The 14,324-nt window shown below is 44.1% G+C and overlaps 1 protein-coding gene across 2 annotated transcripts in view; it reads right to left on the bottom strand.

Annotated features, from left to right (window-relative positions):
- Window positions 1–13,844, bottom strand: part of Spats2 (spermatogenesis associated serine rich 2) — a 75,263-nt gene extending 61,419 nt beyond the window's left edge. Inside the window, exon 1 of one of the 2 annotated variants that reach the window (XM_057792808.1) lies at window positions 13,558–13,844. The gene's annotated coding sequence lies outside the window, so the exon portion shown is untranslated. The remainder of the gene's footprint in view (window positions 1–13,557) is intronic. The other variant, XM_057792809.1, reaches the window with a different exon arrangement.
- Window positions 13,845–14,324: the final 480 nt, after the last annotated feature.

Here is a 14,324-nt window from a genome sequence, read left to right as displayed (position 1 = left end):
CGTCTGCCGTTCCTTGCTGTTGTCAGCTGCCCGTCACACACTGCTTCTGGATGCTGAGCTGATGATTAGCTAGCTGCCAAGTGATCACACTAATGGCTGTTAAAGCCCAGAGCAATAAGCTTCAAGCAGACTGCCTAAAACTGTGTGCTGATAACTTCCAACACTTAGAGCAGCATATAAAAGTCTATGAATCCACCAGTCCAACCTAGAACCTGGCACTCCATGGCTGGAGGACTGTCAGCTTTTCTTTGCCTACCCACAATTCCTCCTTGGGTAGAGCATTAGGACCCCAGCCAGCTGACTGATAACAGAGGCATTGGGGATGACTTAGACACTGATGATTTAGGACATTAAGAGCAAAATATCAACACTGGCAGTTAAAACTTTAATTGACAATAAGTATAGATTTTGTGGTTTCACCTCTTACTTTGGAAAACGTAAGCACCATTTCCTGCCAATGCAGGTAACGATAACAAATATAATCCTAACTGTAGGATCAGTTAATATTTACTGAGTACAAACTATGTACACTAACAGAGCCAAGTGTTCCTAGCCACTGGCTCAATAGTCATACGGAACCTGAAACAGCAGGGTAAGAGTCTAAACCTAATACCAGGCCAGTCTTGGCAACAGACACCTGTCTCAAAACTAATCAACTTAATTAATTCTAGAAATGGAAAAAAGATCTCAATATACATTCCTCTAAAGAAAATACAAAAAGAAAAAAACACATGACAAGACACTCAACTATGGTCTGGAAAATTACATGTCACGATGGTAAAGAGTACTTACTGCAGAGGACCAGGGTTCAGTTCCCAGCACATGCAGCAACTCACAACTGTGGGCCACTCCAGTTCCAGGGGATCCGGTGCCCTCTTCTGTCCTCCATGGATTGCTGCGTGCACATGATGCACATAAACTCACCCAGGCACTTACACATACACAAAGTTTTTAAAAGATGCTCAACATTAAACAGGCAGTGGTGGCGCACGCCTTTAATCCCAGCACTGCGATGTAGAGGCAGGTGGATCTCTTTGAGTTTGAGGCCAGCCTGATCTACAAGAGCTAGTTCCAGGACAGGCTCCAAAGCTACAGAGAAACCCTGTCTCGAAAAACCAAAGAAAATAAAATTAAATAAATAAATAAATAAATAAATAAATAAATGGTGTTCAACATCACTTGTCAGTAAAGAAATGCAAATCAGAACTGGGCAGTAGCAATGCACACCTTTAATTACAGCACTTGGGAGGCAGAGGCAGATGGATCTCTGAGTTCTAGGTCAGCCTGGTCTACAAGAGCTAGTTTCAGGATAGGCTCCAAAGCTACAAAGAAACCCTGTCTCGAAAAACAAAAACAAAACAAAAAACCCACAAAATCCCATAAAACCCACACAACTACATACCACTTCACACCTAAGATGTCTACAGTAACAAGCAGGTGGGTGGGACAGGAGCAGGGCTACAGAGGATGTAGAGAAATTAACACACTGTATTTATTGCTAGTGCAACATAAAATGGTGCATCTGTGGAAAACTACATGGTAGCTCCTCAAAAATCCTAGTCTCGAATTCCTACTCAGCTCATCAATTCCACTCAGCTGTAGATGGACTCAGAAGGACTGAGAACAGGCACTCAGCCGAAAGCTCACTCAGCGGACAGCTCAGGGAAGCTCACTCAGCATTTCTTTTTTTTTTTTTTTTTTTTTTTTCGAGACAGGGTTTCTCTGTGGTTTTGGAGCCTGTCCTGGAACTAGCTCTTGTAGACCAGGCTGGTCTCGAACTCACAGAGATCCGCCTGCCTCTGCCTCCCAAGTGCTGGAATTAAAGGCGTGCGCCACCACCGCCCGGCTTGTTTTTTTGTTTTTCAAGACAGGGTTTCTCTGGGGCTGGAGAGATGGCTCAGTGGCTAAGATCATTGCCTGCTCTTCCAAAGGTTCTGAGTTCAATTCCCAGCAACCACATGGTGGCTCACAACCATCTGTAAAGAGGTCTAGTGCCCTCTTCTGGCCTGCAGACATACACACAGAATATTGTATACATAATAAATAAATATTAAAAAAAAAAAAAGACAGGGTTTCTCTGTGTAGCCCTGGTTGTCCTGAACTCTCTCTGTAGATTATGCTGGCCTGGTCTACTCTCAGAGATCTGCCTGCCTCTGCCTCCTAAACACTGGGATTAAAGGCGTGTACCACCAGCACAGTATCTCACCATATATCCCCAGCCGACCTAGAACTTGCTAGGTAAACAAGACTGGTCTCAAGAACCAGAGTCAGGCGGTGGTGGCACAGGCCTTTAATTCAGCACTCGCCAGGCAGACGCAGGCAGATCTCTGTGAGTTCTACAAGAGCTAGTTCCAAAACAAACAAACAAACAAACAAAAACAACAAAAAAACCACAGAGATCTGTCTGCTTCTGTCTCTGAGTGTTGGGATTAAAAGAATGAACCTCCAAGCACTTTTCATAACAGCTAAAGGTAAAAATGACCAATAGTCAAAAGAGAAATAAAATATGCCATCCATATAAAATAAATAGCATTTAGCAATAAAAATGAGTAAGAACCTGACAGAAATGCTGTGAACTATAATACTATTCAACAGATTTTCATTTTGGTTATCAAACGGCAGTCCTCTTCAGCTGAGGCAGGAGGATCAGCAGTGTGAATGCAGCTCTGATTCCATAGGGAGATTCTGTCTCAGGAGAGAGGAAACTATTTATAATGACATGTATGCAAATGCTACAAGGAAACCCATTACACTGTATATTTACTCTAAAAAATTAATACAATTAATAATCTTTAAAAGTTAGGTATGATTATAATTCTGGGACTGGAGAGATGGCTCAGCAGTTAAGATCACTGGCTGCTCTTCTAGGGGAGCCAGGTTTGGTTCCCATCACCTACACAGTACCTCACAGCCTTCTTTAGTCCCTTGAGCTCCAATACCCTCTTTTGGCCTCCAAGTATGCCAGACAAGTACATTGTATACAGATTGAATGTAGACAAAATATCCATACACATTAAATTAAAAAAAAGTTTCTCAGCCGGGCAGTAGTGGCGCACACCTTTAATCCCAGCTCTCGGGAGGCAGAGGCAGGCGGATCTCTGGGAGTTCGAGGTCAGCCTGGTCATAAGAACTAGTTCCGGGACAGGCACCAAAGCTACAGAGAAACCCTGTCTTGAAACACCAAAAAAAAAAAAAAAAAAAAAAAAAATCTTACCAAAAGCAATCTACAGATTCAACACAATGCCCATCAAAATCCCAGCAAAATTCTTTAAAGACCTCGAAAAAACAGTACTCAACTTCATATGGAAAAGTAAACTACCCAGGATAGCCAAAACAATCCTGTACAATAAAAGAACTTCTGGAGCCATCACAATCCCTGACTTCAAACTCTACTACAGAGCTACAGTACTGAAAACAGCCTGGTATTGGCATAAGAACAGACAGGAGGACCAATGGAACCGAATAGAAGACCCGGATATGAATCCACACATCTTCAGACACCTGATTTTTGACAAAGAAGCAAAAAATATCAAATGGAAAACAGAAAGCATATTTAACAAGTGGTGCTGGCATAACTGGATATCGACATGTAGAAGAATGAATACAGACCCATATCTATCACCATGCACAAAACTCAAGTCCAAATGGATCAAAGACTTCAACATAAAGCCAGCCACACTGAACCTTATAGAAAAGAAAGTGGGAAGTACACTTGAATGCATTGGCACAGGGAACCACTTCCTAAATAGAACCCCAGCAGCACAAACACTGAGAGAAACAATTAATAAATGGGACCTCCTGAAACTGAAAAGCTTCTGTAAAGCAAAGGACACAGTCAACAAGACAAAACAACAGCCTACAGAATGGGAAAAGATCTTCATCAATCCCACATCAGACAGAGGGCTGATCTCCAAAATATACAAAGAACTCAAAGAAATTGGACACCAAAAGAACAAATAATCCAATAAAAAAAAAAAAATGGAAGCCAGGCGATGGTGGTACACGTCTTTAATCCCAGCACTTGGGAGGCAGAGACAGGCGGATCTCTGTGAGTTCGAGGCCAGCCTGGTCTACAAGAGCTAGTTCCAAGACAGGAACCAAAAAGCTACTAAGAAACCCTGTCTCGAAAAAAAAAAAAAATGGAATACAGACCTAAACAGAGAACTCTCAACAGAGGAATCTAAAATGGCTGAAAGACACTTAAGGAAATGTTCAACATCCTTAGTCATCAGAGAAATGAAAATCAAAACAATTCTGAGATTCCATCTTACACCTGTAAGAATGGCCAAGATCAAAATCACTGATGACAACTTATGTTGGAAAGGTTGTGGGGAAAAGGGAACACTTCTGCATTGCTGGTGGGAATGCAAGCTGGTCCAACCCCTCTGGATGTCAGTGTGGCGATTTCTCAGAAAATTAGGAAACAACCTTCCTCAAGACCCAGTAATACCACTTTTGGGTATATATCCAAAGGATGCTCAATCGTGCCACAAGGACATGTGCTCAACTATGTTCATAGCAGCTTTGTCATAGCCAGAACGTGGAAACAACCTAAATGCCCCTTGACTGAAGAATGGATAAGGAAAATGTGGTACATTTACACAATGGAGTACTACACAGCAAAAAAAAAAAAAATGACAGCTTGAATTTTGCAGGAAAATGGATGAAGCTAGAAAACATTACTTTGAGTGAGGTAACCCAGACATAGAAAGACAATTATCACATGTACTCACTCATAGGTGGTTTTTAAACATAAAGCAGAGAAAGCCAGCCCACAAACCAATCCCAGAGAATTTAGACAACAATATGGACACTAAGAGAGACTTACATAGATCTAATCTACGTGGGAAGTAGAAAGTAGAAAAAGATAAGATCTCCTGAATAAATTGGGAGCACAGGGAACCATGGAGGAGGGTGGAAGGGAGGAGGGGAGAGGCAGGGAGGGGAGCAAAGAAAAATGTAGAGCTCAATAAATATCAATAAAAAAATAATTAAGGCCATGTATAGTACTCTCACACCTGTAACGCCAGTACTGGCTAGAACAGAAAAAAAAACTGTTAGTTAAACGCCAGCCTGGTCTACAAAGTAAGGTCTATGGGCAGAACCTATCTCAAAAGACTAAAAGCCAAAACAACTTCAGTTATCAAGAAAATTAATAATAAAAAATTAATAATATACTTTTGCTATTTCACAGTGGCCAGTAGAATATGTAAGAATTCTTTTTTTTTTAAATATTTTATTTATTATGTATACCGTATTCTGTTTGTATGTGTGTCTGCAGGCCAGAAGAGGGTGTCAGATCCCATTATAGATGGTTGTGAGCCACCATGTGGTTGCTGGGAATTGAACTCATAATCCTTGGAAGAGCAGACAGTGCTCTTAACCTCCGAGCCATCTCTCCAGCCCTGTAAGAATTCTTCTATATTCTCAGTTTCATTGTCTAATCAAAGATGTAGGGCTGGAGAGATGGCTCTGCAGTTAAGAGCAGCACTTGGTGTTCTTACAGAGAAGCCAAATTAAGTTCCCAGTACTCACATGGAGGTTCACAACCAACCATCTGTAACTCCAGTTCCAAAGGTTTGACAGTCTCTTCTGACCTTCAAGAGCACCAGGCATTCTCATGGCACATAGACACACATGCAGGCAAAACCCCTACACGCATCAAATAAAAATAGAGCTGGCTCAGTAGTTAAGAGCTCTGGTTGCTCTTGTAAAGGCCCTGGGTTCAGTTCCCAGCACCCACATGGAAGCTCACAACCATCTCTAACTCCAGTTCTGGGGGATCTAAGTCTGACTGACCTCCACAGGCACTACATGCACCCGATGAACATATCAAACACCCACACACATCAAATAAATAAAACTTTTTTTAAAAAAAGAAAACAAAATATTATTTTGTAAGACTTTAAGACAATCCTGAAGCCATTTTGACAATTCTGAATCCTCTCAGCCTCTGTGCCATAGTGCTTCCCCTCCTCCCCTGGGAACCAAGGACCTAACAGCTACACTCGCACATACTCAGTTCCTGAACAATTACCCAAATATGTATGCTTTGGTTCAGTCCCCTGGGAAACGGGGTCAAAATGACCTCTTACCTCACCTGATCTGGCAACAGCTCTCCAGTCAATTATTGGTAATAGCCCTTTCGAATAAGCCAATCAGAATAGTCAAAGAACAACCCCCCTTGCTTCTGTGGCCCCTTTAAAAGTAGCCTGTAACATCTATTCGAGGTCCCTCGGCTTCCCGAGTGCTGGGGGACCCTGTCATGACAGAATTAATAAAATCCTCATGCTTTTGCATCGGCTGTGGTGTATGAGATGGTCTCTGGGGGGTGACTCCTCCTCAGTGTTTGGACACTAGAGTCCAACAATTTAACTGAACATTATTATAAACACTGTCAACCTAATAAGAAATTAGGCAAACCATCTCAAAAAAATGTTTGAATCTAACCTAACATCAAGTCTGGGCTAAGCTAATGCTGACTTAGTCCTATGGTGGCTCTACATCATCAACCCCTCAGAACATAAAGACATTAGTTGTAAACAAATTCCATTATTTTCATTAAGTACAACAGACCCAGTGGGTGTGGTGGTACACACCTTCAATCCCAAAACTGGGGGAAGTCTGTGAGTTCAAGGTCTACAGGGCAAGTTCTAGATCAACTAAAACTGAACAGTGAGAATCTGTAACAAAATTAAATTTTTAATTCATTAACTAAAATATAAATGTAACAGAGTCCCTCATACTGAGATCCTTACATAAAGGATTTGTTTAGAATAAGCAGGGAGACTACAAAGGCAATTTATTATTCTGCCACACACTAATGCATACTTAGAACTTAGGTAACAGGAGGCCAGCTAGACCCAGCTGTGTGCTGACCACAGACCAAGTGGGTAATTCAAAGGAGAGTAGTGCTCTACAGTTAACAGTAGGCTTACAGGGGCTGGAGAGATGGCTCAGAGGTAAAGAGCACTGGCTGCTCTTCCAGAGGTCCTGAGTTCAATTCCCAGAAACCACATGGTGGCTCACAACCATCTGTAATAAGATTTGGTGCCCTCTTCTGGCCTGCAGGATACATGCAGGAAAAACCCTGTATACATAACAAATAAAAATCTTTTTTAAAAAAAGGAGAAAAAAGAGTAGGCTTACAACAGTAGCGAGCCAATTATCACTGTACAGACCCATATGTATTCAACACAGAAGACACTGCAGATTTTACAAACTGATGTTTTCACTGCTACTCAGACCAATAGGAACTAATAGCAGCAGTATTTTCAAGTTTAAAATGTTCTTTCATTCATATATATATATATATATATATATATATATATATATTCTGCTCAAATACATAATGAAGCACACTCAAAACCCACTCCCACGAGCTGCCATGCTATACACGAACACTGACAGTAAATACTGGCCTCTGGTGAATCCTCATTAGTCAGAAACCTAAGAGATTTTTAAACCTCAAATACGTAAAATAGTTCAGGACCAATTCAAGTATCAAGCAGTTAGCCTGAGCTTCAGACAGATGCCTCCACAGTGACTGTGGCCTAACTAAGTTTCCACAACGCTCCAGGTAAACAGCATATAAACCCTACAGCCACTTTGAGGCCCAATGATCATAGGTAAAAGGTAGGAACAATTAACTTCCGAAGGACATTTAGAAAGTAATAAAATGGGAGGTGAGACCACCCTAAGGGACATTTTGCTTTATATTTGGTATAATGTGATGATTCATATCCATAAGAAAATGGAATCAAATTACAAATATTTGAAGTAGCTGGGTGTGGCATCATACATCTGTAATCTCAGGATACTGAGGCAGGATTGTCTCAAATTTCCAGGACAGCCTTGATAGACCAGCCTAGACCACACAGTAAGACCCTGTCTAAAAACAAAAGCAAAACTGAACAAAAATTTCAAGCATATGCCAGGGGTCAGATCATTTTCAATGAATGAACTAGATATAAAAGATCAACAGTAGGCTGGGCATTGCTGGCACACACCTTGATCCCAGCACTTAGGAGACAGAGGCAGGCGACTTTGAGGCCAGCATGGTCTAAAGAGTTCCAGGACAGCCAAAGCTACAAAGAGAAACCGGGTCTCAAAGCAAACAAAAACAAACATACAAGCAAAAAAGATAAATAGTAACCAGCAAATGATGTGTGTAAAACCTCTTTAAATGAAGAAAAAATGTTTACCCAAGCAAGTGTACTGGAAATTTGCTACACTATTGATGCTTTTTTTATATAGGTACAACACTCTGAAGATAGCATCACATTTGCATATGTGGATAAAAAGATCTATATAGCATAAATGGTCCCTTCTACATCAGAAAGAAGAAAACTGAGAAAAAACATTTTCTTTGAAATCAGTTCTACAAGTGTTCTGCAAGTATAAACAAAGTTAGTGAGCAAGCACCACCTAATACATAAGGTGGAGTGCTATCTTCAGGGGGCAAGCAATGAAATTACCAGCCTGAAAGAACTTTAGCTTCCTCGAAACAAAGCGCAGAGCCAGGCACATGGCACACGTCTGAAAGGAAAACGGAAGAGGGGCAACACTGAGCCCACGGCCAACCCGGAAGACTGTCAAGACTGTCATGGTGACACACACCTTCAATCCCAGTGGTAATGAAGTTAGAGGCAGGCAGATCTCTGAGCGCGAGGCCAGCTCCAGGACACAGGGCTCCACAGGCCAACCTAGACTCCATACTGAACCCCATGCCAGTTTGGGCTACAGAGTGAGCACTTGTCTCACAAAACAAAAAGATAAAAAGAAGGTGGAGAGGCACTTGGGGAGCAGAGACGGGAGGATCAGGAACTCAAAATCATCCTAAACTGCATATTAAATCTGAGGCCTGTCTGGGCTACATGAGACCTGGTGTCAAAGGAAAGAAACTTTCCGGATATGGTAATTCTTTGTTGTTGTAGTGTGTTTTGTGAGACAGTCTAGGCTGAACTTGAACTAGAGAACCAGTCTTAGGACTTAAGACGCCAAAATTTTGGAATGAAAGTACAAGCATCATACCTGGCTTGATCCCAGCAATATCACTAAAAACTGAAAGATAGTCCAAAGAGGTAAAGCAACATAAATGTCCACTGAGGGAAAACAAACAGAAGGCAGTGTGGGAGAATGCAGTAGCGAACACCTGGTCTCAGCTGTCTAGGAAATGAGGCAAAAGCTGGGTGGTGCACGCCTTTAGTTCCAGCACTTTGAAGGCAGAGGCAGGTGGATCTCAGTGAATTCGAGGCCAGCCTGGTCTACAATGCGAGTTCCAGCACAGCCAAGACTGTTAACTGTTACACAAAGAAACCCTGCTTTGAAAAAGAGAGAGAGAGAATGAGGCAAGAGGCTTATTTGAACCCAGGAATTCAATGGTATATTGCATATGGCCCTAAATTCAATCCCCAGTGCACATGGGCATGTACACACACACATACTCACATGGTGGGGGGGAGAATAATACAGGAAATACACAGAGTAGTCAAACTCATGGAGGTAGATAGTAGAACGGTGATTTTTTTTTTTTTTTTTTTTTTTTTTGGTTTTTCGAGACAGGGTTTCTCTGTAGCTTTGGAGCCTGTCCTGGAACTCCCTTTGTAGACCAGGCTGGCCTCGAACTCACAGAGATCCGCCTGCCTCTGCCTCCCGAGTGCTGGGACTAAAGGCGTGCGCCACCACCGCCCGGCTAGAACGGTGATTGACAGGCTTAGGGGAATAAGGAGTTGCTGTTTGATACACAGGGAGTTTTCCTTTCAGAAGAAAAAAGTTCACAAGATAGCTAATGGTGTCCAGCCATGTGAAAGCACCTAATGCTGTGGTCTGCACATTTAAAATGGTTAAAACATCCTCTAATATGATTCTGCTTCAATAAGTAAATAAATTAAACAGTAAAATTTTGCGGTATGTTTGTTTCAGATAAGGTGTCACTGTGTAGACCTGACTGACCTGGATGTATAGTTCACCACAGTAATAAAAAAAAAAAAAAATAAAACAACCAAGAAAGAATAATAAACCCTTGTGGCAAAATATAAGGAAAGCAGAAAGGTGACCAGGCACGCTTCGCTGTCTAGAGCCCAGATGATTCCCCAGAAAGTCAGGGCCTCACTACAAAGGGGATGGCGCTCTCAATGACGCCGAGCACACACTGAACGCAGTGGGGAAGGCTGAATCCTATTCTACAAGGTCCTTCGGTCACATGTTCACATGAGGAGTGGACTCCTCCTTCCCCGAAACAGAACAAACACAAGCTTTACTTCAGTCTCCAGGGAAAGCAGCAAGACTGATATAAGCAGCTGCACCTCTAAAGCGGTCCAAACGAACGGTGTCTTTTCCACTCCCAGCTTTAATGTGGTGGTTCTGCAACGGGAAACTACAAGTAGCAATTTAAAAAACAGTTAATATAAGTTTCTTTTGATGCCAATATTGAGTGACTATACAGTTTAGCACACGAAACACATAAAACCTCAACAAAAGAAGACTTTCGCGTCCCCTCTTCCCCAATTCCCTCTGTTAGTAACTAGCCTCAGAAGCCTGATCAGGCTCCCCGGATCGTGCGTGCTGATGTTTTGGCTGGTAACCTACAGCGCCTTCCTCAGGCCCCAGCTGTTTCTGCTCTACTCATTCGGGGTTTCTAACAGCATCTTGTCTATATTTAGAAGTAATGCCAGTATCAACTGTGGGATCAACAGGTGCTTGGAGAGCACTTCAGCACTGAGCAGTTCTCAATTGTATTCCCGAGACAATGAGTTCTGGCTCTGCCCCTGCTGTCTTGACTTCTGTGTACCATGTGCACTACATCATCTAGACTAAACAGAAAAAGTAAGTGTGATCACAAGGCAAATCTTAGTGAGATGCTTTTAGCATTAAAACTAGAACCTAGAAACTTTAAAACCAAAGGAGCAATAAATTTTCCAAATATTCTACAGATGGAATTGTTTGCCTACGAACCAATCAAGCAAAAGCGTCATTTGCATCAGTCAGGCATGGTGGTTCATACCTGTAATCACAACATCTGGGAGGTTAAGACAAAAAGATTAAGGAGAACTTAAAAAAAAAAACAGGACGGCAGGGGATGGGAGGCAAGAAGGAAACAAATTACTATTATCATATTGGACTCAAGTTAAAACCAGATCATACTGCTTTTTATCAATCAAGATAGGGAGTAGAGGAGCTTGAGAGGCGGTTTAGCAGTTAAGCTCGTTCAGAGGTGTTTGGCTCCCACATCAGGAAGCTCACAGCTACCTGTAACTTCTGCTACAGAAGATCTGACACCCTCTTCTGGCCTACAGCATACACACTGCAGACGTGCGTGCACACAGACACAGACACACGTCTTTTTTTTTTTTTTTTTTTGGAAAGTATATGGATGGATACACCAGCTCATTCCTGCAATCCCAACAATTGGGAGACTGAGATAAGAGGATCACACACAGTTCCAAGTGAGTCTGGGCTTTAGTAAAAGCCTGTAAAGTTCAGCCAGGCATGACTGCTTCTTTGGCCCAAACTGAGCCTGAGACAGAAACAATTACTATGAATTACAGACCAGATATAGAGTGTTATCATCTCAAAACAATTCTTAATTGAAGTACGATTTAGAGACATGACAAATGGCTCTAGTGGCTAAAAGCATGGACTATTGCAGAAGATCAGAGTTTGATTGCCATTTCAGGAGGCGCAAAACTGTCTCTCCAATTCCAGGGAAGTCAACCTCCTCTTCTGGTCTCTGGGGCACTGCGCTCACATGTACAAACACACTGACATGTATAATTTAAAATAATAAATAAGACTTTTTTCCCCCGAGACAGGGTTTCTCGGGGTAACAGCCCTGGCTGTCCTGGAACTCGCTCCGTAGACCAGGCTGGACTGAGCTCACAGAATGCCTGTCGTCTGTCTCTGTTTCCCAAGTACTAAGATTAAAGGCATGCGCCACCACCACTCCAGCAAGAATTTTTAAAAGTGTAATTTGGATATGCTTTTTGGATATTTATAAGGTAGCCTAATGTTGCTTGCTATTAGAAACATAGCTGACACGCCTTTAATCCCAGCACTCAGGAGGCAGAGGCAGGCAGATCTCTGTAAGTTCAAAGCCAACCTAGGCTACAAGAGCTAGTTCCAGGACAGGCTCCAAAGCTATAGAGAAACCCTGTCTCAAAAAAAAAAAAAAAAAAAGAAAGAAAGAAAAAATAAACAATAAACATAGCTGAAAAATATAAAATGCCCAGAAATTTTTAGTTTAGATGAGTCAGCAAAAGGTAACACCTCACAAATGAAAAGCTTAACAGAGATCTATGAATATGTAATGCCAATGACAACTTCAAACTCTGCAATCTTCTAGTTAGTGCTGTATCAGATTCTGTCTTGGACTGCAAGAATCTAGAAAATATAAGTCCAACATAATGGTCCACACCTGTAATCCCAGAATTTGGGGAGTCTGAGGCAAAATACACTTCAAGAGGAACTGGGTTACACAGTTGATTCCAAGCCAGCCTGGGTTACCGAGTAGGACCCTCCAAAGGGTGGGTGGGGGAGAAGTGGATACAAATTCCACAACCCAGAAATACTTTTTCACAGCATTCCCGGGTCACCTTACCTCAAACTGGAAGGTACTCAGGCAGCTGGATCATTAGGAATTAGCACCCACTGAACAGTTTCTCAAAAACCCCAATTCTCTTCCCCAAGCACAAAACCAAAATTAGATGGCTTATGAACATTTCTCAATGGAAAACTGAAATTCTAACAAAACACAAAAAATTAGATTTTCATCACAGCTTTCCATTCCAAACACCTTGAACTCTGCAGCATTAGTGACCTCACTCCTAGCAAGATATTTCTGGTAATGTGTCCTCTCCCGCTTCAATAAATGCAGAAAAATTATGTAGTCTGGTGAGCTGATCGGGAATAAATATTACAGGTTTGCCTTACAATAAAACTGACTACAAATAATTATAAAATTATTGAAAGACTGGCTTGCATGACTTAGCAAGGGGCCAAGTCTAAAACTAACCCACCTTCTAAAAAAATCCAATAGTGCACTTATCCGATACTGTGCTTTAATTCAAAACCAAACTCCAATTCTTTGCCTCTCTTTGCCTTCCCAATTCTCAAATTTCGAAATTGTTCTTCTATCCTTTAAGTCCCATGAGGGCACTTGGCGTCCTAAGGACCGCTGACACCCAAGAAGGTTTTTCATCCATTCCCATTTCGCTGTACTTCACATTTCGAATTACCCATTATTTCATTCTTTTCGATCACATTCGTAGTTTCCTAAACCCAGAACGGCACACGCTCAAGCCAGAGCCCCCCTCACTCCATTGTTTCTCTGGCCTATCCTTTGGAAACTCCGCAACTCGGACCCGTGTGCTTCGCTCGCCCCTTTAACTCCACAAACCCTCGGCCCTCTGCAGGTCCCGAAGGGCTCACGGTCCCCCTCCTCTCGGTACCCCACCCCCCAACAACTGCCCCTTCCCTCTTTTCCCTACCGCGAGCCCCCGCTCCACCTCTGGCCCCTCTCACCCCGCCACCCACTTCACCCAACACACTCAGCCTCACCTAGCCCGGGCTCCCTGCAGCCGCCGCGTCCCCCAGTTCCGGGCGCTGCGTCCCGGACGCTCCTGGGTCTGGGATGAGGAAAGAGCCTCCGCCTCCTCCTCGTCCTCGTCCCCCGGAGCTGCCGCCGTCGCTGCCGCGCTCCTCCCCGAGCTCGCCCAAGGCCCGCCGCCGCCCCGCCCCCACGGCCGCCTTCCCCGCTTCCCTCGTCCGCCGGGCGGCGGGCAGAGACTCGCAGGCGCGGCTGCGGCCGGAGTGCCCGCGGATCCACAGCGACCCTCGCCCGCACTCGCGCTGCTCGCCCCTCGCCCCGCCTCGGAGCCCGCGCGCGCGCGTGCGCCCCAGCCAGCCAGAGCGCAGCGCGCGTACTCGCGCCGGCGCGACGCCGCTGCGCCGCGCGCGAGGAGGTTGCGGCCGAGAGGCGCGCGAGGGAGACCTGAGCCGGGGGACCTGGCGCGAGGGCGCAAGGGCCCGCGGCCGGCGGGCGACGCTGGGCGGTCGGGTTACCGCTCGTCTCGGGCGCTCGTTCTTCGCGCCGGGTTCGCGTGCCCGAGTTGCGGGAAGCCGGGGAGCGGGTCAAGGGCCAAACGAGAAGGAACGGCGAATGAGTGGGGGCGCGTCCGCGTGCGGGACAGCCAAAAGGCTAGGTGAAGCGGCAGGGCTAAGGGTGGGCGATAGCGCGCCCATCAGTGAAGAGCCGAGCGGGAACTGGCGGAAAGAGCCGAAACTCTCCGGAGGTGGCCGAAGGTTCCCAAAGGGGCACCTAGCGC

Source organism: Chionomys nivalis, chromosome 17 (assembly GCF_950005125.1).
Source record: "Chionomys nivalis chromosome 17, mChiNiv1.1, whole genome shotgun sequence".
Classification (NCBI taxonomy): Eukaryota; Metazoa; Chordata; class Mammalia; order Rodentia; family Cricetidae; genus Chionomys; species Chionomys nivalis.
Note: the sequence above shows the minus strand (reverse complement) of the source record. Positions and strands in the feature narration are given on the sequence as shown.